The following is a 23,204-nucleotide window of genomic DNA, read 5'->3' on the forward strand; positions in this document are numbered from 1 at the left end:
ACCAAGTTTTTATTTCAGCTGTTCAGAAATAGGAGGCAGAAACATAGGCTACATCATACATCAATGCCCATCAAATTGGTTGACGGTTCAGAAGAGGGTGAGTAAAGCATAGAGTAAAAACAGAAACTTGAATGCGTGTGTAAAATAACACATTCGGATCCTTACCCACTGGGCACACAATGGTTATATTACTGTTGTTTCCACGTCGTTGCAATGAAATTATGTTGAACCAACAAGGAATAGATCGATGTTGAATTGACAGTGGGGGGAAAATGTTGTATTTGTAGCGTCTGCCTTTTAAAAAGTATATTTCTACACCATGAGGTCAAAAATGACACCCTGAAATTCTGAAAATGATGATTATGTCCTTTTTGTGTAAGAGCTGTTAGAAAAAAAATCCTGTAATTTCAGCCTGCTCAGGTGGGATGGAACTTTTGGCCCACATCATGACGTCACAATGTGAACTGACTATAATAAACCAGAGCCATGTACTGTATAGAGAGTTGGGCCACTTTCAGAGATCAGAGATCGCCACTTTCTCCTCCACAGCCATTGCAATTCCTGACATTTAATCCTAGTGAAAATTCCCTGTCTTAGGTCTGTTAGGATCACCATTTTATTTTAAGAATGTGAAATGTCAGAATAATAGTAGAGAGAATAATTTTTTTCAGCTTTTGTTTCTTTCATCACATTCCCAGTGGGTCAGAAGTTTACATACACTCAATTAGTATTTGGTAGCATTGCCTTTAAATTGTTTAACTTGGGTCAAACGTTTCAGGTAGCCTTCAACAAGCTTCCCACAATAAGTTGGGTGAATTCCTCCTGACAGAGCTGGTGTAACTGAGTCAGGTTTGTAGGCCTCCTTGCTCACACACACTTTTTCAGTTCTGGCCACAAATTTTCTATAGGATTGACGTCAGGGCTTTGTGATGGCCACTCCAATACCTTGACTTTGATGTCCTTAAGCCATTTTGGCACAACTTTGGAAGTATGCTTGGGGTCATTGTCCATTTGGAAGATCCATTTGCGATCAAGCTTTAACTTCCTGACTGATGTCTTGAGATGTTGCTTCAATATATCCACATCATATTCCTGCCTCATGATGACATCTATTTTGTGAAGTGCACCAGTCCCTCCTGCAGCAAAGCACCCCCACAACATGATGCTGCCACCCCTGTGCTTCACGGTTGGGATGGTGTTCTTCGGCTTGCAAGCATCCCCCTTTTTCCTCCACATATAACGATGGTCATTATGGCCAAACAGTTCTATTTTTGTTTCATCAGACCAGAGGACATTTCTCCAAAAGTACAATCTTTGTCCCCATGTGCAGTTGCAAGCCGTAGTCTGGCATTTTTATGGCGGTGTTGGAGCAGTGGCTTCTTCCTTGCTGAGCGGCCTTTCAGGTTATGTCGATATAGGTGTCACGTTCCTGACCTGTTTTCTCTTGTTTTGTATGTGTTTAGTTGGTCAGGGCGTGAGTTGGGATGGGCAGTCTGTGTTGTTTGTTCTATGTGGGAGTGTGTTGGTTAATTAGCCTTATATGGTTCTCAATCAGGGACAGGTGTTATTCATTTCCTCTGATTGAGAATCATATATAGGTAGGCTGTTTTACACTGTTAGTTTGTGGGTGATTGTCTTCCGTGTCTGTGTATGTTGCGCCACACGGGACTGTTTTCGGTATGTTTGTTCGTTCGGTTTTTGTGTAGTCTGTTTTCCCGGTTCGTGCGTTCTTCGTGTTACATGTAAGTTCTTACGTTCAGGTCAGTCTACATCGTTTATTGTTTTGTTAGTTGGTCAAGTATAGTTTGTTTTCGTCTTGTTTAAATAAATATCATGTCATATCACAACGCTGCGCCTTGGTCGAATCACTACTCCTCCTCTTCGTATGAAGAGGAGGAGGAACACCGTTACAATAGGACTCGTTTTACTTTGGATATAGATACTTTTGTACCTGTTTCCTCCAGCATCTTCACAAGGTTCTTTGCTGTTGTTCTGGGATTGATTTGCACTTTTCGCACCAAAGTACGTTCATCTCTAGGAGACAGAACGTGTCTCCTTCCTGAGCGGTATGGCGGCTGCGTGGTCCCATGGTGTTTATACTTGTGTACTATTGTTTGTACAGATGAATGTGGTACCTTCAGGCGTTTGGAAATTGCTCCCAAGGATGAACTAGAGTTGTGGGGGTCTACAATTTTTTTTCTGAGATCTTGACTGATTTCTTTTGATTTTCCCATTATGTCAAGCAAAGAGCCACTAAGTTTGAAGGTTGGCCTTGAAATATATCCTCAGGTACACCTCCAATTGACTCAAATTATGTAAATTACCCTGTCAGAAGCTTCTAAAACCATGCCATCATTTTCTGGAATTTTCCAAGCTGTTTAAAGGCACAGTCAATTTAGTGTATGTAAACTTCTGACCCACTGGAATCGTGATACAGTGAATTATAAGTGAAATAATGTATTCTGTAAACAATTGTTGGAAAAATTACTTGTGTCAACCGACTTGCCAAAACAATAGTTTGTTAACAAGACATTTGTGGGGTGGTTGAAAAACGAGTTTTAGTGACTCCAATCTAAGTGTATGTAAACTTTCGACTTAAACTGTATGACTGTAATAGACCAATGACTGTTCAGTTGGGTAAGGGGTGGGCTCAGACCATCATATCAGCCAATCAAGGATGTGTATGTAAATATCTTCACATTTGTTTCCTAATGCCCACATGATCAGACTGAGCATTTCAAGTGCCAAAAGGCAGCCCAGCCTCACATTCAATTTGCGCATATATGTACAAAATGTATTTCAGCAGATTTCGTGCGTTTTTGTGCATTTTTGGGGTGGTTCAATTCGTTTGAAAATACACGAATTTCTGTGCTACTTAATTCGTGCGAAAAGACACGAATTTAACCAGTAGGCGACACACAAGCCGTTGCAACAACCATAGACGCGATCGCCTGTATTTATTTATTTTACGTTATGAATATATAGATATTTTGTCTTTTTTTAACCATATAACTATAAGAGGTTATATATATATATATTGTCTTTTTTTAATCCCTATTAAAACATTGTGGTTTTATGCCTATATGTACTGTTTTCGATTTTTCTGAACAGACTTTTCAGTATAGAATGAATGTAAGCAATGCATGATGGTTAATGGTGTTTTATTCGGTTGTAGTTCCATGTATTTCTTAAAAAATAAACGTGTAAACCATTTTTATTGACCAGAATGTAACTGAAAATACAATGGCAGCCTTGCCATTGTCCATCAATAAAAAAAAGTTTTTTTTTCGTATAACATTTGGGGAAACGTATGCAGTCATTGTAGTCTTACATTTTGTTGGCCAACCAAAATTACCAAAACGTTAACCCGTAATAAGGCTAGGGTGGCTGAGTGTAAATACATGGCTCTGAGTGTAAGCACCTTTTCACTAGAAACGTTCTTGTGTTCAAATTACCGTCAGTACGAAATAGCTAGAAAGCTTTCGTATTTCCACTTGGCTGCACCTACGGTTACGATAACGATAAATCAAGTGCAATACCTGCGTCGACCTGTGTCGAGCAGCAAAACACCGGAAAGCTTCTAGCCTACCGGAAAGTTACAAGAAGAACAAGAATAGTTACCTCATCCGGTCATGTGACACTCTGGATGCCCCCTAAAAGCAATTTAAACCGTTTTGAAAAATGACGCCTGGTAACCCCCAAAAAAATACCAGGTGCATGAAAAGTTTGGACTATTTTTTGAAAACCTCCATACATCACTCAGGCCATTGACTCGAGAAGAAAAAACATAAAATATTTTCCAGAAGAAAAAACATAGAATATTTTTTGAAAACCTCCATAAATCACTCAGGCCAGCACCCATTGATTTGGGGTGGTAGTATAGTGCTCCCAGAGCGGGTATGGAAGTCTCGATCCCCCCTAAAAGCATTTAAGGCTCTGTGTGTCTTTAAGCACCATACTTTTTCACTCCATCCTTGCTGTGTGTGTGTGTGTGTGTGTGTGTGAGAGAGAGAGAGCTTTTCTTTGACATCTGTTTAGAGAAATGACTGATTTACAGTTCATGAGGGTTGACCGATTCACACATTTAAAGTTTTGGAAAGATCTGACTTTTTTAAACCTTCGAAACAGCACCTATGACCCCATTTTAAGGCACTTCCGGTTGGCACAGGAAGCTATAAGTAAATACATATCCTGCCCTCGGGGTATGCTTTTACAGAATCCTGAGTTTTAAGTCTATACGTTAAGAACTGACTGATTTACACAGGGTTGAATGCACTATATATCATAAACTGCTGGTTGGGTATGGCAAAACACTTTTAGGGTGATTTTATCACTCCCGGTTGCTCCAGGAAGCTTAGAATCAACACAGGTAGACCTCATAGTGGCTTGGTGGATTGTCATTGAAGACAGGTTCATAAGACATTCATAACCCACATAGGCTTCAGGTTGAATTTAGGGGTGCAGGCAATGAGCTCCTATGGGGTGAGATGTCATTGTAAACTGTTTGATGTAAACACCTTCTTTTAACTGTTAAGGGTTAATGTCACACGGTCAAGGTTAGGCTTGCACAGAGACCTTAGGAACGTTCCTGAGGTCAAATTGTGCTTCTAAACCTTAACGGCTCTCCCTCTGTCTCCCAAAAGCAAAAGACTTGAAATGTAGGTCAAGGGTCATCTTCTTGTCACTGTCGCTGCGCTCAGACCGAGCAAGCTACGGTCAACCGGGGCATCTCGTTGAACTCGGCACGGCCTGGAGACTATGGTGATGTCATTTTTAGTGGTGATTTCAGAATGCTATTTTGGTGGTTTTTCACTGTTTAAACATATTGCAAATGCACGTTACATTTGCAATATGATTCAACAGTGAAAAACATCACATCATATTGCAAATGTAACGTTACATTTGCAATAGGATTCAATGGGCATGTACCATTACGAATTTGGCATTCTCTTAAATACTGCAGAAATGCAAAAATGACTGGCCTGATGACCTCAGGATGGCCAGGCAGTGATAGTGGTTCCTCTCCATCGCTCGTTGTGTTAAATTTCATCATTTCGATTTTGGTGATGGTACCTCACTGTTGAAACATATTGCAAATGCACAAAAGTCAACTAGCAAGTCAGTGTCCATCAGTCAATTACATATTTTCAGACACCAAACTGATACCATCTGACTCCAAACTCACTTTTTCCAACTCGTTTAGAAGCCAACTATCACATATTTCAGAGCAGGCCCGAAATTCACAGCGCCTTCCATTTAAACCATAATAAAACAAATAATACGTAGTTATGTTCTAGCTGCGGGTCCAGTTCTCGCATTATGTTTAGCCCTATGTGAGGCGACCTCGAATCCCAAGTTTCGGCTCGATAGGTTATTCGGTGCCCGAGCAAGACCTTAATTGGTGCTGAAATTCCACTTTTTTCCATGCCTTGCTACGGGGTCCTTGAATGAGCTATCGGACAGAAATGTCGGGGTCCGTCTCTATGGGCCGAGCCGGTTTCAATGCACCTAGTCTTGCAACTCTGAGACTTTTCTAAATGTCGCCATTTTGTAATGCTCAAAATGAATTGAAGTCATTGCAAATGCACGAGGCTTTTAATCGGTCCGAGAACCTTCTAGAGCCACATAACTCACCGTGCTTAATCGACCTGAGCTCTAGAACAGGTTTGTAAAGTTTCAGAACTCTAGGTCTGACGGTTCTTTAAAAGTTTGAACAAAAGTAACTATTGCAGGCACTGTCTGCCTCAGTGTGTCACTCCATCCTTTCTGTGTGGGTGTGTAAATTTTTCCTTGAAATCTGATGGGATGAATGACTGATTTACAGTTCATGAGGGTTGCCTATTCACATATATTAAGTTTTGGAAAGATTTGACTTTTTTAACCCTTCGAAACAGCCCTTTTGACACCAATTATGGCACTTCCGGTTGGCACAGGAAGCTGAAAGTAAACACATATCCTCATTGGAGTGGGCTTTTACAGAATCCTGAGTTTTAAGTCTATACGTTAAGAACTCACTGATTTACATAGGGTTGAATGCACTATTTCTCTCAAACTGCAGGTTGGTTATGGCAAACACTTTTAGGGTGATTTTACCACTTCCGGTTGCTCCAGGAAGCTTAGAATCGACACAGGTAGACCTCATAGTGGCCTGATGGATTGTCATCGAAGACAGGTTCATAAGGAATTATTAACCCACATAGGCTTCAGGTTGAATTTAGGGGAGCAGGCAATGTATTCAACCAGTCATTGTAAACTGTTTGATGTTAACACCTTCTTTTAACTGTTAAGGGTTAATGCCACACGGTCAATGTTAGGCTTGCACAGATCGGGAGGACCTTAGGAACGTTCCTGAGGTCAAATTGTGCTTCTAACCTTAACGGTTCTCTCTCTGTCTCCCAAAAGCAAAAAATTATGAAATTGAGGTCAAAGGGTCATTTGGGTCCTTCTTCTTGTCACTGTCGCTGCACTCAGACCGAGCGAGCTACGGTCAAGCGGGGCATCTCGTTGAACTCGGCACGGCCTGGAGATAATGGTAATGCCATTGCAGGCTTTGTGTGTCTTTAAGCACCGTACTTTTTCACTCCATCCTTGCTGTGTGTGTGTGTGTGTGTGTGTGTGAGAGCTTTTCTTTGACATCTGTTGAGAGAAATGACTGATTTACAGTTCATGAAGGTTGCCTAATCACACAAGTAAAGTTTTGAAAAGATCTGACCTTTTTAACCCTTCGAAACTGACCCTATGGCACCATTTTAAGGTACTTCCGGTTGACATAGGAAGCTGAAAGTGAACACATATCCTCCTTGGGGTAGGCTCTTATATAATATTGAGTTTTAAGTCTTTATGTTAAGAACTGACTTATTTACAGAGGGTTAAATGAGTGTGTGTTATTTCATAAAATCACATAAAATCACAGAATTCTCGCAGAGCTTCGAGACCCACTTAAAAAATGTTCGTCTGAACACACTGCAACTGGATCTGTAACTTTTTTTTTTTTAACTCCTTTTTGTGAACATTACCAATTTGTCAATGTACGATTTCTCTTAAATTACGATAGATAAATGGCTGGTTCTTTTTTTCCTGACACCGTATGCTTATGTACTTTGACGTGAAGCGGTCAAATTAGCACCCTACTTTGCGTTTTTGACCTTTAATCCCAGAAAAATGGCCATAACTCAAAAATCGTTGAGGCCTCGACGCCATCTTGTTCGGGGCCAACTGTCCATTACGCCAAACCTACGCTCACCAAGTTTCGTCTTCGAAATAAGTTTAGGAGAAAAGGCCACGTGCATTTGCAATGTGCTTGTGCATTTGCAATATGATTTATTTTCCCTCTGGTGGGAATTTCCGAGACTGCGGAAAAATGACCAAAATTTGTTATTTTTATAAAACGGAAACCGAATGTCCGAGAGATTTCGTTTGATGACTTCCTGAAAGATCTCTCCCCCGCGCACGGCCCGACGCCGTCCACGAATTTTAGAAACGTCGCCGGACGTCTAGTACATTTGCAATGTGGCGTTTCTCACTAACCATATGGCGAGTGCTAAAATGTTCCCTTAAGGTATGGAAAGGCCTTGGAAAGGCCATAAGTGTAAGCCAACATAATTCATTATTTTACATTAACCTGTTTAACATGTAATACATGCATTATGAAGAAAATGGTGTAATTTAGGCTCCACGAAATATGAAATGGGTTATGAAGAAAATCGTGTATGGTTGCCTACATGACAAAAAGGCGTTCTGATTACAAGTGCACCAGTATCCAAAGTATTAAGCGAAATCAAGCACAGAAAACAGCATTGGCATTAATAAAACAATATTTCCTACGAATTAAGTCGCACGTAAATGTGCGTCTTTTCTCAAAAATTCTGTTCAGCAAGTCTAAAACAGTACATATAGGCATACAACGACACATTTTAAAACATGGTTAAACAAAGACAACATTTCTGTATATTCATGACGTTGAATTAGCCATTAAGAAGAACAAAAATGAAATACAAATTATCGCGTCTACATGGTTGTTGCAACGGCTTGTGTGTCGCCTACTGGTTAAATTCGTGTCTTTTCGCACGAATTAAGTAGCACAGAAATTCGTGTATTTTCAAACGAATTGAACCACCCCAAAAATGCACAAAAACGCACGAAATCTGCTGAAATACATTTTGTACATATATGCGCGAATTGAATGTGAGACTGTGTTGCAAAAGGAGGCTCAGGGAAATAAATGATAAAAGAATATATATATATTTTAGAGTTATTTTCATTAAATAAGCACACACATTGATTTATTAGACAAAGTGATGATTTAAAAATAAAATTACAAAGACTGCATGGGGGCTTTAATAATTAAAAACCCATCAGAATTGCTTAAAAGTTAGGCTACAGTGAGAGGATGTTAATCATGTGATCATGAGACGCGATCATCTTTGTGGGGGGAAAGTGTATAATTCAATGAATTAACGAGATCGATGCATTTTGTTATTTTAATGGAAAGTCAAATAGGCGACACTATTTCACCTGGTTGACCTATATCAAAATATATATTAAATACCTATCTTAACTTGTTGACTGTTGATTCTATATAAAGAACATACTATTTATATTGAGAACTAATAGTTTAGGTAAAAACGGTTGCAACAAGAACAGTTATAACGACCTACCTGTCAGAGCTTGGCTGGAGTAATTGAGGGTGCGTTGACAAATAAAAAGACGAATCACCAATTAATCCATCCAACAGCGAGTTTTCACTCTCTCTTTTCTTTGTAAAACTCCGTCAGGGATGAATTGAAGATCCAACTGCGCTGTGCCCTTTGATTCCACTGATGCCAAAACAGCGTTTGCGATTAAACAAAAGGGGTGTGTTCAGTGTGCGAAAGTTTGTGATGACACGATTTTTAAACTCTACTGATGAACGAAGACCAGAAGAAAAAACGCTAATGGTTTTATGGCTCCATTATTTATTAAAGGTGCTCTGCTTAAATTCCTCTCCCTAACCACCAAGTACAAAATGTGTCTATCTACCAGTAATTGAAATGTGACTGAAATTGACCATATAGAATATTGATGGCTATATGCTTACAGTATAACTTGTTTGAGGATAGCACTTTGTCCATTCTTGAATCAAGGCCAAATGAAATGTCAGTGTGCTACTTGACCACTGTGTGGCACAGAAGTTAAATTATTTAGTGCCTGTATGGAGTTCTTTTGTATTGTTCTGAGGCATGCATGAACTTTATCCTTTTTACATCAGCAGATGGCACAAAGTGCTATTCAGAAACCCAGCCTAAAACCCCAAACAGGAAGCAATGCAGATGTAGAAGCACGGCGGCTAAGAAAAACTCCCTAGAAAGTCAGGAACGTAGAACGTAGGAACCTAGAGAGGAACCAGGCTCTGAGTCTTCAACACGCATGTAAATGAAACCTCTAAGCTAAGGAATTTGTTGTGAGGTCACAAGTTTAGTGATCTAATAAATATGTTATTTTGGAGAAGCAGGGACCATATTTCTCTCAAAGTTTGTGCACAAATGTGTTTACATCCCTGTTTGTGAGCATTTCTCCTTTGCCAAGATAATCCATCCATCTGAAAAGGGTGGCATATCAAAAAGATGATTAAACAGCATGATCATTACACAGGTGCACCTTGTGCTGTCTCCAAACAACACAGGTTAAATGTGAATTTCTCCAATGATACTGAAAATCTATTCCATCTGGGAAATAACTAGTATCGTACAAACCATCCTGATCTTGCGAGCTTACATTCCGTTTTGCTACACAGAATGTGAGCTCATGAGATCAGGATGGTTCGTACAAGGATAGGAGAAGACAGCCTTTCTGAACATTCATTTTTCAAACATGGCACTCAGTCACAACCTCTTTGCTTTGTTGAGAACTTTCATCGGTTAAAATTGCAAATGCCCTCCTAGAGCGTCAAAGTTTGTCCACTCTTCACCATGGAGCTTTTATTGGCATAGTCAAGCTTGCTTACCTTCACTTTGAAGAGGTCAAAAGAAACCAAGCCAACTTGAAGTATAGGTCTATGTTTGGTCAGCCACTCCTTGTGTGTACTCAAGTGGATCAGCAGTCAACCCGCACAACCTCCACACTTACTGCCAGCCAGCCACACAGGCCGTTAAAATAGTTATGCTGGTGTGATAAGGAGCCAGACGACTGTCACTAGATGTAATCACTATTGTTATGCAGATGCCACAATCCCTTTTCTTATGCACGTGTACATGGATAGTACATCTGATCCATAATATTATGACAGTGAGCTGGCAAGATGATTCGGCTTGCTATAGGCTTATACACTGAACAAAAATATAAAGCAACATGTAAAGTGTTGGTCCCATGTTTCATGAGCTGAAATAAAAAATCCCAGAAATTTCCATACACACCAAAGAGCTTATTTCTCTCAAAGTTTGTGCACAAATGTGTTTACATCCCTGTTTGTGAGCATTTCTCCTTTGCCAAGATAATCCATCCATCTGAAAAGGGTGGCATATCAAAAAGATGATTAAACAGCATGATCATTACACAGTTGCACCTTGTGCTGGGACAATAAAAGGCCACTTTAAAATGTGCAGTTTTGTCTCACAAATGCACAGATGCCACATGTTTTGAGGGAGCGTGCAATTCTCATGCTGACTGCAGGAATGTCCACCAGAGTTGTTGTCAGAGAATGTAATGTTCATATCTCTCCTATAAGCCGCCTCCAATATCATTTTAGAGAATCTGGCAGTACGTCCAACCAGTCTTACAACCGCAGACCACGTGTAACCACGCCAGTCAAGGACCTCCGCATCTGGCTTCTTCACCTGCGGGATCGTCTGGGACCAGCCACCTGGACAGCTAAAGAAACTGAAGAGTATTTCTATCTGTATTAAAGCCCTTTTGTGGGGATAAACTAATTCTGATTGCCTGGGCCTGGCTCCCCAGTAGGTGCAGTCATGGGTGGGCCTGGAAGGGCATAGGTGCACCCACTTGGCAGCCAGGCCCACCCATGGCTACACCCCTGCCCAGTCATGTGAAATCCATAAAATAGGGCCTAATTTATTTAAATTGACTGATTTCCTTATATGAACTGTGACTCAGCAAAACCTTTGAAAATGTTGCATTGTTGTGTTTATATTTTTGTTCAGTATAGATTCAAAGATGAAAACATATGTAGGAAATGGTCTCTCAGAGTTGATGTGGGAATTAAGAGCAGAGGTCGCTACATTGGTGGCAGAAGGAGTGAGTTACCCCTATACAAAGACCTACCCTGAGAGCCACTACTTTACCTCTATTCATCACTCTGGTAAAGTTACCGCAAATATTCTCTCTTTTTATGGGGAATACATACTGGGATATTTATTTTCTAAGCATGTCAACTGTCCCAAATTGTTTCGAGGTTAGAGTTCAACACGTGATATTTCATGCAGTGTCAACGCTTTGGTCCATGGTAGGAAGGAAGAGTCCCATTAGCTTTGTGCCTACCAGGTTACTACATTGTCAGAACCCACTGTGGCATAATCTTCCTCCCTAATTGCTTGCCTAATGAGATGGGAGGTGTGGCTGTTATTCAGATCATCCTATTGGGCTCCCGTCAACTGGAAGCAATTCACATGCAATTTTAACTTGGTGATAACTCTTTGTCTTATTACAATAGCATCATTTCTGTCACTGGTCACACACCATTCATTTCCACTGCTAAAGCTGTAATTACAAAGGGCCAATGGATATGCCTTCACAGAGGCCCATTGTCGACTGTTGTAGGTCACTCACTCACTAGGAGGTGGAATTGCAGGAGACATATTGGAATTACACTCCTGGAGGTTGCTGTGTGTACACCAACTTACCTGATAAAAGTAAGGTACAGCAATTGATAATAGTACTAGAAATGTAATGAGTGAGGGCCCAGAGTTTTTCCTGGTCAGTTCACATGGTCAGTGAAAAACTACTGACCCTAGTCATTACATATGTTTACATGCCCATATAATCACATGAATTCATGGATTTCTGTTTGTCTGCATGACCACAAAACAACACTGGTGATGACACAAGCTACGAAGGACTGGCACTAAATGGAGCTGTAAGTACCCCAGATTACCAGATGAGGTCATTGGTTAGCAAAAATAGAAACGGCTACCAGCTCTGAACTCATTGTCCACCTCTAGCAATTGTCCTAACTTGAGGCAAGATGACAAGACAAGACTAATACTTGATACTAAAGCCTTGTTCACATTGGCAATTTTAGTGACTCAAATCCTTTATTTTTTTGCAAATCTGATTCAAATCTGTTCTTTTTCCTGCAGTCTGAACACCAGCAAGCACATGGAATCAGATATTTCAAACCACCGTCGTAAGTGGTTTGAAATCAGATACAAATCTTATTCCTGGCTATGCTGAACGGTCACATCGGATTTATTTTCCCTCAGGTGGCATAGCTTGTTGCTTGCTAGCTACTCTGTTGATAGTTTTGACAAGAACATGTGATAAGTAACTAGCTTGTTAATTAGTGAATGTGCTGTTCTGTGAAGGGAGTAGTACACAGCGTTGTACGAGATCTTCAGTTTCTTGGCAATTTCTCGCATGGACTAGCCTTCATTTCTCAGAACAATAATAGACTGACGAGTTTCAGAAGGAAGTTCTTTGTTTCTGGCCATTTTGAGCCTGTAATCGAACCCACAAATGCTGATGCTCCAGATGCTCAACTAGTCTAAAGAAGTTTTATTGCTTCTTTAATCAGAACAACAGTTTTCAGCTGTGCTAACATAATTGCAAAAGGGTTTTCTAATGATCAATTAGCCTTTTAAAATGATAAACTTGGATTAGCTAACACAACGTGCCATTGGAACACAGGAGTGATGGTTGCTGATAATGGGCCTCTGTATGCCTATGTAGATATTCCATTTAAAAAGAACAGGCCTTTTCCAGCTACAATAGTAATTTACAACATTAACAATGTCTACACTATATTTCTGATCAATTTGATGTTATTTTAATGGAGAAAAAAAATTTGCTTTTCTTTCAAAAACAATAAAATTTCTAAGTGACCCCAAACTTTTGAACGGTAGTGTATGTAAATGAGATATTTCAGTATTTCATTTTCAATAAATTTGCAAACATTTCTAAAAATATGTTTTGGGGTATTGTGTGTACTGTGTCAACTTAATCCATTTTGAATTCAGGCTGTAACGCAACAAAATGTGGAATAAGTCAAGTGGTATGAATACTTTCTGAAGACTCTGTACATGCTGCTGTAAGGACATGGATTTCTGAGCCTGTGGTAAAAACTTCTAGCGAGCCTGCAGAAACAAAAGTAGCCCAGAGAAAATGTCAAAGACTGAAAACAAGAAAGTGACATTCCAACAGAAGAAAAAGAGACATGTTCACGCTGTTGAGCAGGAGAACACAGCGGGGAGTGACTCATCAGACGAGGGTGTCACACTGAATATACTGACTGTTGCTGGGGGGGGGGGGGGGGGGGGTCGCACAGCTACTATGTCTCTCACTTGCTAGAGGGACAGCCGGTGCATATGGAGATTGATACAGGGGCAGCTGTATCTCTGGTGTCAGACACAGTCAACAAAAAGACAATGAACCACCTTCCACATCAGCCAGCACACACATCGCGTTAAAGACTTACACGGGTGAAACTGTTCCCATGAGAGGCATCACTGATGTCACAGTTCAGTTAAATGGATAAACTGAAAAGCTGCCACTCTAAGTCCCCTTTCACGACGATCTACCACTACTGGGACGTTTGTGGTTGGAGAAAATCACACTGGACAGGCCATCAGTGTGCACACTAACACGTGGAGACAAGCCTACCTGCCATCTTAAAGAAACAAGGAGGAGTCTTTAATGGAGAGTTGGGTAGTATGAAAGACATTACAGTGAAGCTAGGCACTAAGCCACAGACAGCAAACCAAAGTCTGAAAGCACGACCCGTACCTTATGCTATCAGACCAAAAGTCAAGGGTAACTTGGACACTCTATGAAAGAACAAAGTCATGGAGCCGGTCAACGTGAGTGAATGGGCAATACCCATCGTACCAGTCCTTAAGAAGGACGGTGGAATTAGTGGAGTCTCAGTGTTGTCCACTGAACAGTATCCGCTTCAACACATCGACAATCTTTTCATGGGCTTAGCTGGAGGTCAAAAGTTCAGCAAAATCGACCTCTGCCAAGCTTACTTGCAGATGCACGTGAATGAAAAGTCAGTTCTTACCTGGGGATATTGAATTACTACGGATACTTTATTCCGAGGTTAGCAACGAGGGCTTTGTTGTTGTTAGCACACACCTACAGCATCAAGTACTGCAAGTCTGAGCTGCACTGCAATTCAGATAGACTTTCCAGGTTACCACTATCTGTGTTCAAGCTGGAGTCAAACCAAGTGCACATCTTCTATTTCAGACAAGTGGAAAACACACCAGTCACTTCAAAACAAGCGCGGAGAAACACCAGAAATGACCCGGTATTATCTGATTGGATCGAAGCATTGAGGGGAGAGCGAATACATGTTCTTCATGCCAGTAAATGTTCTGATCTGTTGTGCGTCAGCCTCATTGCTTAAACAAGTTTTTGGGTGCTAGTGGTTGTATTCATTTGGGATATATCACATCCCACAACTTTCCCAGACCTTGTTTGGAATATTTAAGATCTCGCACAGAATAGGTCAGCTTTTGTACTATGGGGGATATTAGATTGACATTCGCAGCCTATGACTATATACTATCCCCCACAGTATAAAAGTTGATAGGCTAGTGCTTTTGCTGTTTGTTAGGTCTACTCATCTTGTTGGCTGCCGAAAAGTAAATGTGGACAGTTCTTCCAATATGTGCCTCGGGAATTGGATAAGGACACGCAGTTGCGTACCCGATGTATCTGTCTTCACTTGTAGCCTGTGAGAAAGACCCAGTCAGGTGATGGGCATTGGCTGATAAGAATTGAGCCATGTGAGTGAGAGGTGCTTCGGAGCATGCAGCCAGGAGAAGAGAATTATAATGATCATATTCAGCCTAAGGGCACAATGACCACTGGCCGCTAAAGGCATGGATTCTTTTAAGGGCATTACGGCCACACAAAGGGGATGCCGCTGGGAAATTCGAGGCATTATCAAGTGCTTGTCAAATTGTGAATGAGAGACTGATGAAGTGTGTACAGCCTGCACAAAAAAACAAAGCAGAGCTCATGCCTTTCATGTTACTTTTTTCAAATTATCATTAGTCGTATCATGCAGCCTTACAATGTATAAAAAATCTAAACATATCGCAACGTTTTTTTATCACAACTAAAGTTGCATAAATAACTCTAAATTAAGCATATAGGAGGACCTGTTTCTTTGTTAACCGCTCAACACAGAATAGCCACATGTGCGCACTCCCTCAAATCGTTTGGAGAAAATATCCTTTCTGTTTTATTCAGCTATGTTCAATTATATTCTTCATACTATAAAATAATATAAAAAAATGCCACGGAATTCTAAGCAAACCTTATCTACTAAATGAACTAGTGTAGCCCACAGCCATATGGCATAGCCAGATCAGGGCCTAACATAAGTACAACTAAGAGAATGCTAAGAACACAAAGTAGACGTCAACAGGAGAGTTAAGTCAAACGTTGTGAAGGACAGAGCTTTCAATCCTGGAGAAACTGCCTAAGCTAGGAACTACCTCAAAGGACCAAAGTGGGTTCCTGCTGCAGTCATTGCTCAGACTGGTCCTGTGTCCTACACTGTTCAGACTGCAGAGGACGTTTAAAAATATATATATATTTCACCTTTATTTATTTAACTAGGCAAGTCAGTTAAGAACAAATTCTTATTTACAATGACGGCCTACAGACATCATCTGGAACAGCACACAGATCAGTTACTGTTGAATAAAGCAACACCGACAAAACCAACAGTCAGTCGTGAGTGGTCAAGAACTGTTACTAGGTGAATAATATGGACGATTTAAGTAGGAGGGGAAGGAGATGTGGTGTATTGGAGCTGTGCCGCAGAGTATCATGGGGGTTGTAATGTTGTAGACCTTGTATGTCTCAGATATATGGTTAAACGGACTCCTGTCTCCTGTCTCATCATTATTGAATTTCTATAAAGACGCGGTTATAAAACCCATGACACTTCTAACCCCTTTTAAACAAACAATGTGTGTTTGAGCTACAGACTTCTGTAACATCGTATTTGTCCATTTATTCTTCATCCGTTGGTACCAACCATTAGTCTGTGTGACTGGGCTGAGCTAGCCCGGAAGGGGCCCGGGGAAGGGCCTTTTTTTTTTACAAAAATGGGAGAACTATTAAAGCTACAAACTATTAAAAGCTACCTATGAAAAGCTGAGACTCAAGAACATGCACATGTAACATGTTTTTTCGGTGAAAACTGCAGTATTTCAATCATCTTGATGGAGCAGTGTGGATAAAGGTCAAATTTTAAGTACAGTGGCCTATACCATCCATGCGTTGAGGTACGTTTTCCGACCCATAGCTCGTGCCGGCTCCACGGTGTCTTAATCTAACCATGATTGCGTTCTGACCCTAGTGCAGCTCAGGTAAACAAGCCGTAAAGGTAGGGTTGTAATCTTCTGGCAAGACTGCATCCAATCAATCAATCAATCTGGATACAATGAACAGAACCTAATCATAACCAATCAGGACCATGGACAGCAGCTACATAATGAGAGAGCCATGGAAGGCACTTGCCAAGAGCAAAGCATCCCCACTGATTCTGTCAATCTGTCATCTGTTCTCCCTATGGGCTATTTTTACATGTCCTACTGCACAGCACAGAATGCACCTAGTAGTGTGTCTCTTCTGATACTGAAGTCATAGTCTGGTAGCGCGTGAAAGACATTTAGCTGCAAGGACTTTGCTCTTGACTTTTCTGTTGGTGCACTTAATCTCCTTTCAGCTCCGCTACGGCTCAGTGTGCCGTTCTAAAGGCTGGATCAGGGCAACAAAGGATCACAGTCCAGATGTTTATGAAAAGGGTCAGTGTACTCTACTCAAAAGTAAAGTTCTGTGAACAACTCCGGGAGTCCATATTAAAGTGTTAAACCTTTTTGTTTGTGGGTATTCACTGAAATGCATCTACTTTGTGTTTCCTGTGTGTGTGTGTGTGTGTGCCTGTGTCCTCAGGCTCCGGAGAAAGATCAGTAAGAGAAAAGAGTAGAGGGGAAAGGAGGACGGAGGAGTAGCACTGATGGCCTGAGCCATTTATCACAGGAAACAGCAGTGGAATAGGCTCCCCTGTTATTGGCCATGTGTGTGTTGTTTAAAACTTTATCAGCCTATATTGGCAAATCCATAGCTTATTTATCAGCCTCAATGGCCAAATCCAAACAATGTGTGTCAGTTTTACAGATGAAAAACAAAAACGATGTGCTTACACACACACACAGACACACACACACACACGTGTGCTACATTACAATTATATGTAGTTATTATCAGTGCCGATTTTAGCATATAAATCTTGGTGGGGCAAAAAAAAAGGGGGATGCATGCCAGCAAAGCCACTACACAACACTAAACAATACATTAATTGCACTATAACAGTGACAAACGGTTTACACAAACTGCTAGGGCCTACATAAAGCTGGCCTTACAGAAGTTCCAACACCTTACCACTGCTACCTACACCTGGCTTTCAGCGGAGCCTTGTCTGGCAGCGAAACAGTTCATTCAACCTCATTTACTGCCTTTAAAAAAAACATAGCTGATATGGCTGACTTGCTTAAACAAATGTGGTTTCTACTGACAATTGAGATGTACAAAGTATGGCATAAGGGGACGACAAGCAGATAAGAGGCAATCTGTAATTTCGATTAAGACAATGAGCGAACGATGACAGACGTAGTCAATATAACTATTTGTTCAGCACTTTTGAAATGTACAGCAACATAATTCAGAACAAGGGCTGTTCTTACAGTGTACTCCCTGTACAACAAGTCAGAACTGTAGGATAAATAAATGGGGCATATAAACAGACAATGAACGCTCTTACAATATTCTATGATTACATTTATCTAAAACAGAGTATAGGCTACATGTGCACCACCAAGTTAGAACAGTAAGTGAAATTAAGAGGTGAAAATAGACCAAATTATTAGGGTGAGGCACATTGAACGCCGTTTGGGTCTTTGCGTGTCAAAAAAGATCCAAGTTATATAACACTATTTGACGCATTAAATAAGCTTTTAATTTGACACGTCAAATAACACAATTCTATTATAGAATGTTGTGTGTGTCGAATTTGCACGTGCAAGCCAGGCGCCACCACTACTATCAGTAGCTCTCAATTTTTTGCAAAAAAGTTTGCAAACAAGCACACACCGGCCACGAACGATGTGTTAACAATACCGCGTTGGTGAAAATAGACCAAATTATTAGGGTGAGGCACATGGGCTACTAACACCTTACTACACAACATACACTTAGTATTACTTTCTTAGCATCAGTATACTTATCTCCCTTGCATATTATGTGGGCACATTTTGTCATCGAACTTTGTCATCAAAGTCTGGCATTCTCTGGATTTATGGTGGGTACTCAATGAAAAAAAAAAAACACCACTCCATTGAATAGCAGGCTAACGTTAGTGGTTGCTTTGCAATACTTGCAGGTAGCAGCTGATTCCTTCCAAACGACTCATTGTTGAATTTGCGATTTTCAACTTGTTGTGTAATCTTTATGTCCAATGAGCACCGAATCATTTTATCTTTCATTTCTCTTCATATGACAAGGATTAAAAAGGATTTGCCAGTAGATTGTCGACTTGATTCATGATGATGACTGCTAGCTAATGATGTTGACATGATCAGTCCAATCAAAGCTACTGTAGCTATAACGTGATTTGACGTAATTTTATCTGTGGACAACGACCTTGAGCCTTCTTGGAAGGGCACTTGTAATAATAACTCTTTGGCAGGACCCAATGGGCTGAAATTTTGGATGTCTAATCAAATCAAATGTATTTATATAGCCCTTCTTACATCAGCTGATATCTCAAGTGCTGTACAGAAACCCAGCCTAAAACCCCAAACAGCAAGCAATGCAGGTGTAGAAGCACGGTGGCTAGGAAAAATTCCCTAGAAAGGCCAAAACCTAGGAAGAAACCTAGTGAGGAACCAGGCTATGAGGGGTGGCTAGTCCTCTTCTGGCTGTGCCGGGTGGAGATTATAACAGAACATGGCCAAGATGTTCAAATGTTCATAAATGACCAGCATGGTCAAATAATAATAATCACAGTGGTTGTCGAGCACCTCAGGAGTAAATGTCAGTTGGCTTTTCATAGCCGATCATTGAGAGTATCTCTACCGCTCCTGCTGTCTCTAGAGAGTTGAAAACAGCAGGTCTGGGACTGGTAGCACGTCCGGTGAACAGGTCAGGGTTCCATAGCCGCAGGCAGAACAGTTGAAACTGGAGCAGCAGCACGGCCAGGTGGACTGGGGACAGCAAGGAGTCATCATGCCAGGTAGTCCTGAGGCATGGTCCTAGGGCTCAGGTCCCCCGAGAGAGAGAAAGAAAGAAAGAGAGAATTAGAAAAAGCATACTTAAATTCACACAGGACACTGGAGAAATACTCCAGATATAACAGACTGACCCTAGCCCCCCGACACAAACTACTGCAGCATAAATACTGGAGGCTGAGACAGGAGCGTTCAGGAGACACTGTGGCCCCATCCGATGATACCCCCGGACAGGGCCAAACAGGCAGGATATAACCCCACCCACTTTGCCAAAGCACAGCCCCCACACCACTAGAGTGATATCTTCAACCACAAACGTACCATCCTGCGACCGGCCGAGTAGGCCGAGTATAGCCCACAAAGATCTCCGCCACGGCACAACCCAAGGGGGGGCGCCAACCCAGACAGGAAGACCACGTTGGCATAATCACAGCGCAATGCTCCTATTTTCTGCTGGCTGCCCCTCCACCACAGAAAGCACTGAGCTAGTCTGAAACACCTGCATTTTGGAGCTGCCTTACTCAAGAAAACAAAAAAAGAGACCATGTGTGTATGCAGCTTTATTAACCTTACGATATACACTGCTCAAAAAAATAAAGGGAACACTTAAACAACACAATGTAACTCCAAGTCAATCACACTTCTGTGAAATCAAACTGTCCACTTAGGAAGCAACACTGATTGACAATAAATTTCACAAATTTCACAACCCAGCAGCAGGACCGCTACCTCCGCCTTTGTGCAAGGAGGAGCACTGCCAGAGCCCTGCAAAATGACCTCCAGCAGGCCACAAATGTGCATGTGTCAGCATATGGTCTCACAAGGGGTCTGAGGATCTCATCTCGGTACCTAATGGCAGTCAGGCTACCTCTGGCGAGCACATGGAGGGCTGTGCGGCCCCACAAAGAAATGCCACCCCACACCATGACTGACCCACCGCCAAACCGGTCATGCTGGAGGATGTTGCCCTCCTACGGCCTCCTCCACGTCTCCTGATGTACTGGCCTGTCTCCTGGTAGCGCCTCCATGCTCTGGACACTACGCTGACAGACACAGCAAACCTTCTTGCCACAGCTCGCATTGATGTGCCATCCTGGATGAGCTGCACTACCTGAGCCACTTGTGTGGGTTGTAGACTCCGTCTCATGCTACCACTAGAGTGAAAGCACCGCCAGCATTCAAAAGTGACCAAAACATCAGCCAGGAAGCATAGGAACTGAGAAGTGGTCTGTGGTCACCACCTGCAGAACCACTCCTTTATTGGGGGTGTCTTGCTAATTGCCTATAATTTCCACCTGTTGTCTATTCCATTTGCACAACAGCATGTGAAATTTATTGTCAATCACTGTTGCTTCCTAAGTGGACAGTTTGATTTCACAGAAGTGTGATTGACTTGGAGTTACATTGTGTTGTTTAAGTGTTCCCTTTATTTTTTTGAGCAGTGTATATATATTTTTACATTGTTTGCAAATTGATGTGACACGTATTAATGCCAAAATAATATGCAAAACAGGCAAGCCCAACAGGCTCCGCACCACCTGCCCTGAATTTTTTATTTTATCTTTATTTAACTAGCAAGTCAGTTAAGAACAAATTCTTATTTTCAATGACGGCCTAGGAACAGTGGGTTAACTGCCTTGTTCAGGGGCAGAACTACATTTTTACCTTGTCAGCTCGGGGATTTCGGTTACTAGTCCAATGCTCTAACCAGTAGGCTACCTGCCGAATGACGGTCACCGCAGGTTATTATACCACTAAAGACTGATGTTGGCGAATGACAGACAATGAAAAATAGGAACAAAGCTTCAGTATCATACAGCATTCTTTATTCATGGCAAAAAAACAAAAAAAATGGTGATACAATACATAGACATTTCCTTTGGTCGACGCAAATGGATGGATGTAAACAAAAGTGAGACTCTCTCAGGTTTGAATCATAACCTGAGAGTTCCACAAATCTCCAATCGACATATATTATTTACCAGAGTTGAGCACGAGTATCTCAAGTGAGGTTTCTGCCACTACAGGAGCCGATCCCTTTCTTCAACTTCCAGTGAACTTTGAGTTGCCCCAACCTGTTTTAGGGTCAGATATCGTTTTGCACGTCTAATGATTACGTATAGGTTTGGGCATAGAGGAAATCTAATTCTAGAGGGGCAACTTCTACTTTCAAATGGACCTTACCTGTCAACCACAAACTCCCCCAAAAAACAAGGTTAATCTATAGTTACAGCGCGTTCGGAAAGAATTCAGACCCCTGGACTTTTTCCTCATTTTGTTTACAGCCTTATTCTAAAATGTATTAAATAGTCCCCCCCCCCCCTCAGCAATCTACACACAATAACCTATAATGACAAAGCAAAAACAGTTTTTTGGAATTATTTGCTCATCTATAAAAAATAAAACAGAAATATTACATTTACATAAGTATTCAGACCCTTTAGTGTACTTTGTTCAAGCCCCTTTGGCAGCAATTACAACCTCAAGTCCTCTTGGGTATGACACTACAAGCTTGGCATACCTGTATTTGGGGAGTTTCTCACATTCTTCTCTGCAGATCCTCGCAAGCTTTGTCAGGTTGGATGGGGAGCATTGCTGCACAGCTATTTTCAGGTCTCTCCAGAGATGTTCGATTGGGTTCAAGTCCGGGCTCTGGCTGGGCCACTGAAGGACATTGAGACTTGTCCTGAAGCCACTCCTGCATTGTATTGGCTGTGTGCTTAGGGTTGCTGTCCTGTTGGAAGGTGAACCTTCACCCCAGTCTGGAGATCCTGAGAGCTCTGGAGCAGGTTTTCATCAAGAAGCTCTCTGTACTTTGCTCCATTACTGACTATTCTCCCAGTCCCTGCCACTGAAAAACATCCCCACAGCATGATTCTGCCACCACCATGACAAGCTTCACTGTAGGGATGGTGCCAGGTTTCCTCCATACGTGACGCTTGGCATTCAAGCCAAACAGTTCAATCTTGGTTTCATCAGACCAGATAATCTTGCTTCTCATGGTCAGTCTTTAGGTGCCTTTTGGCAAACTCCAAGTGGGCTGTCATTTGCCTTTTACTGAGGAGTGGCTTCCGTCTGGCCAGTCTACCATAAAGGCCTGATTGGTGGAGTGCTGCAGAGATGGTTGTCCTTCTGGAAGGTTCTCCCATCTCCAGAGGAACTCTGGAGCGCTGTCAGAGTGACTATCGGGTTCTTGGTCACCTCCCTTATTGCTCAGTTGGCCAGGCGGCCAGCTCGGAAGAGTCTTGGCGGTTCCAAACTTCTTCCATTTAAGAATGATGGAGGCCACTGCGTTCTTGGGGACCTTCAATGCTGCAGAAATGTTTTGGTAACCTTCCCCAGATCTGTGCCTCGACACAATCCTGTCTCGGCACTCTACGGACAATTCCTTCGACCTCATGGATTAGTTTTTGCTTTGACATGCACTGTCAACTGTGGGAAGGTCTGTGCCTTCCCAATTTGTTGTCCAATCAATTGAATTTACCACAGGTGGACTCCAACCAAGTTGTAGAAACATCAAGGATGATCAAAGGAAACAGGATGCACCTGCTCTCAATTGCGAGTCTCATACCAAAGAGTCTGAATACTTACGTAAATAAGGTATTTCCGTTTTTAATAAATGTGCAAACATTTCTAAAAACCTGTTTTCGCTTTGTCATTATGGAGTATTGTGTGTAGACTGCTGAGGATTTGTATTTATTTAATCCATTTTAGAATAAGGCTGTAACGTAACAAAATGTGGAATAA

The sequence above is a fragment of the Salvelinus namaycush genome, chromosome 11, assembly GCF_016432855.1.
Source record: "Salvelinus namaycush isolate Seneca chromosome 11, SaNama_1.0, whole genome shotgun sequence".
Lineage (NCBI taxonomy): Eukaryota > Metazoa > Chordata > Actinopteri > Salmoniformes > Salmonidae > Salvelinus > Salvelinus namaycush.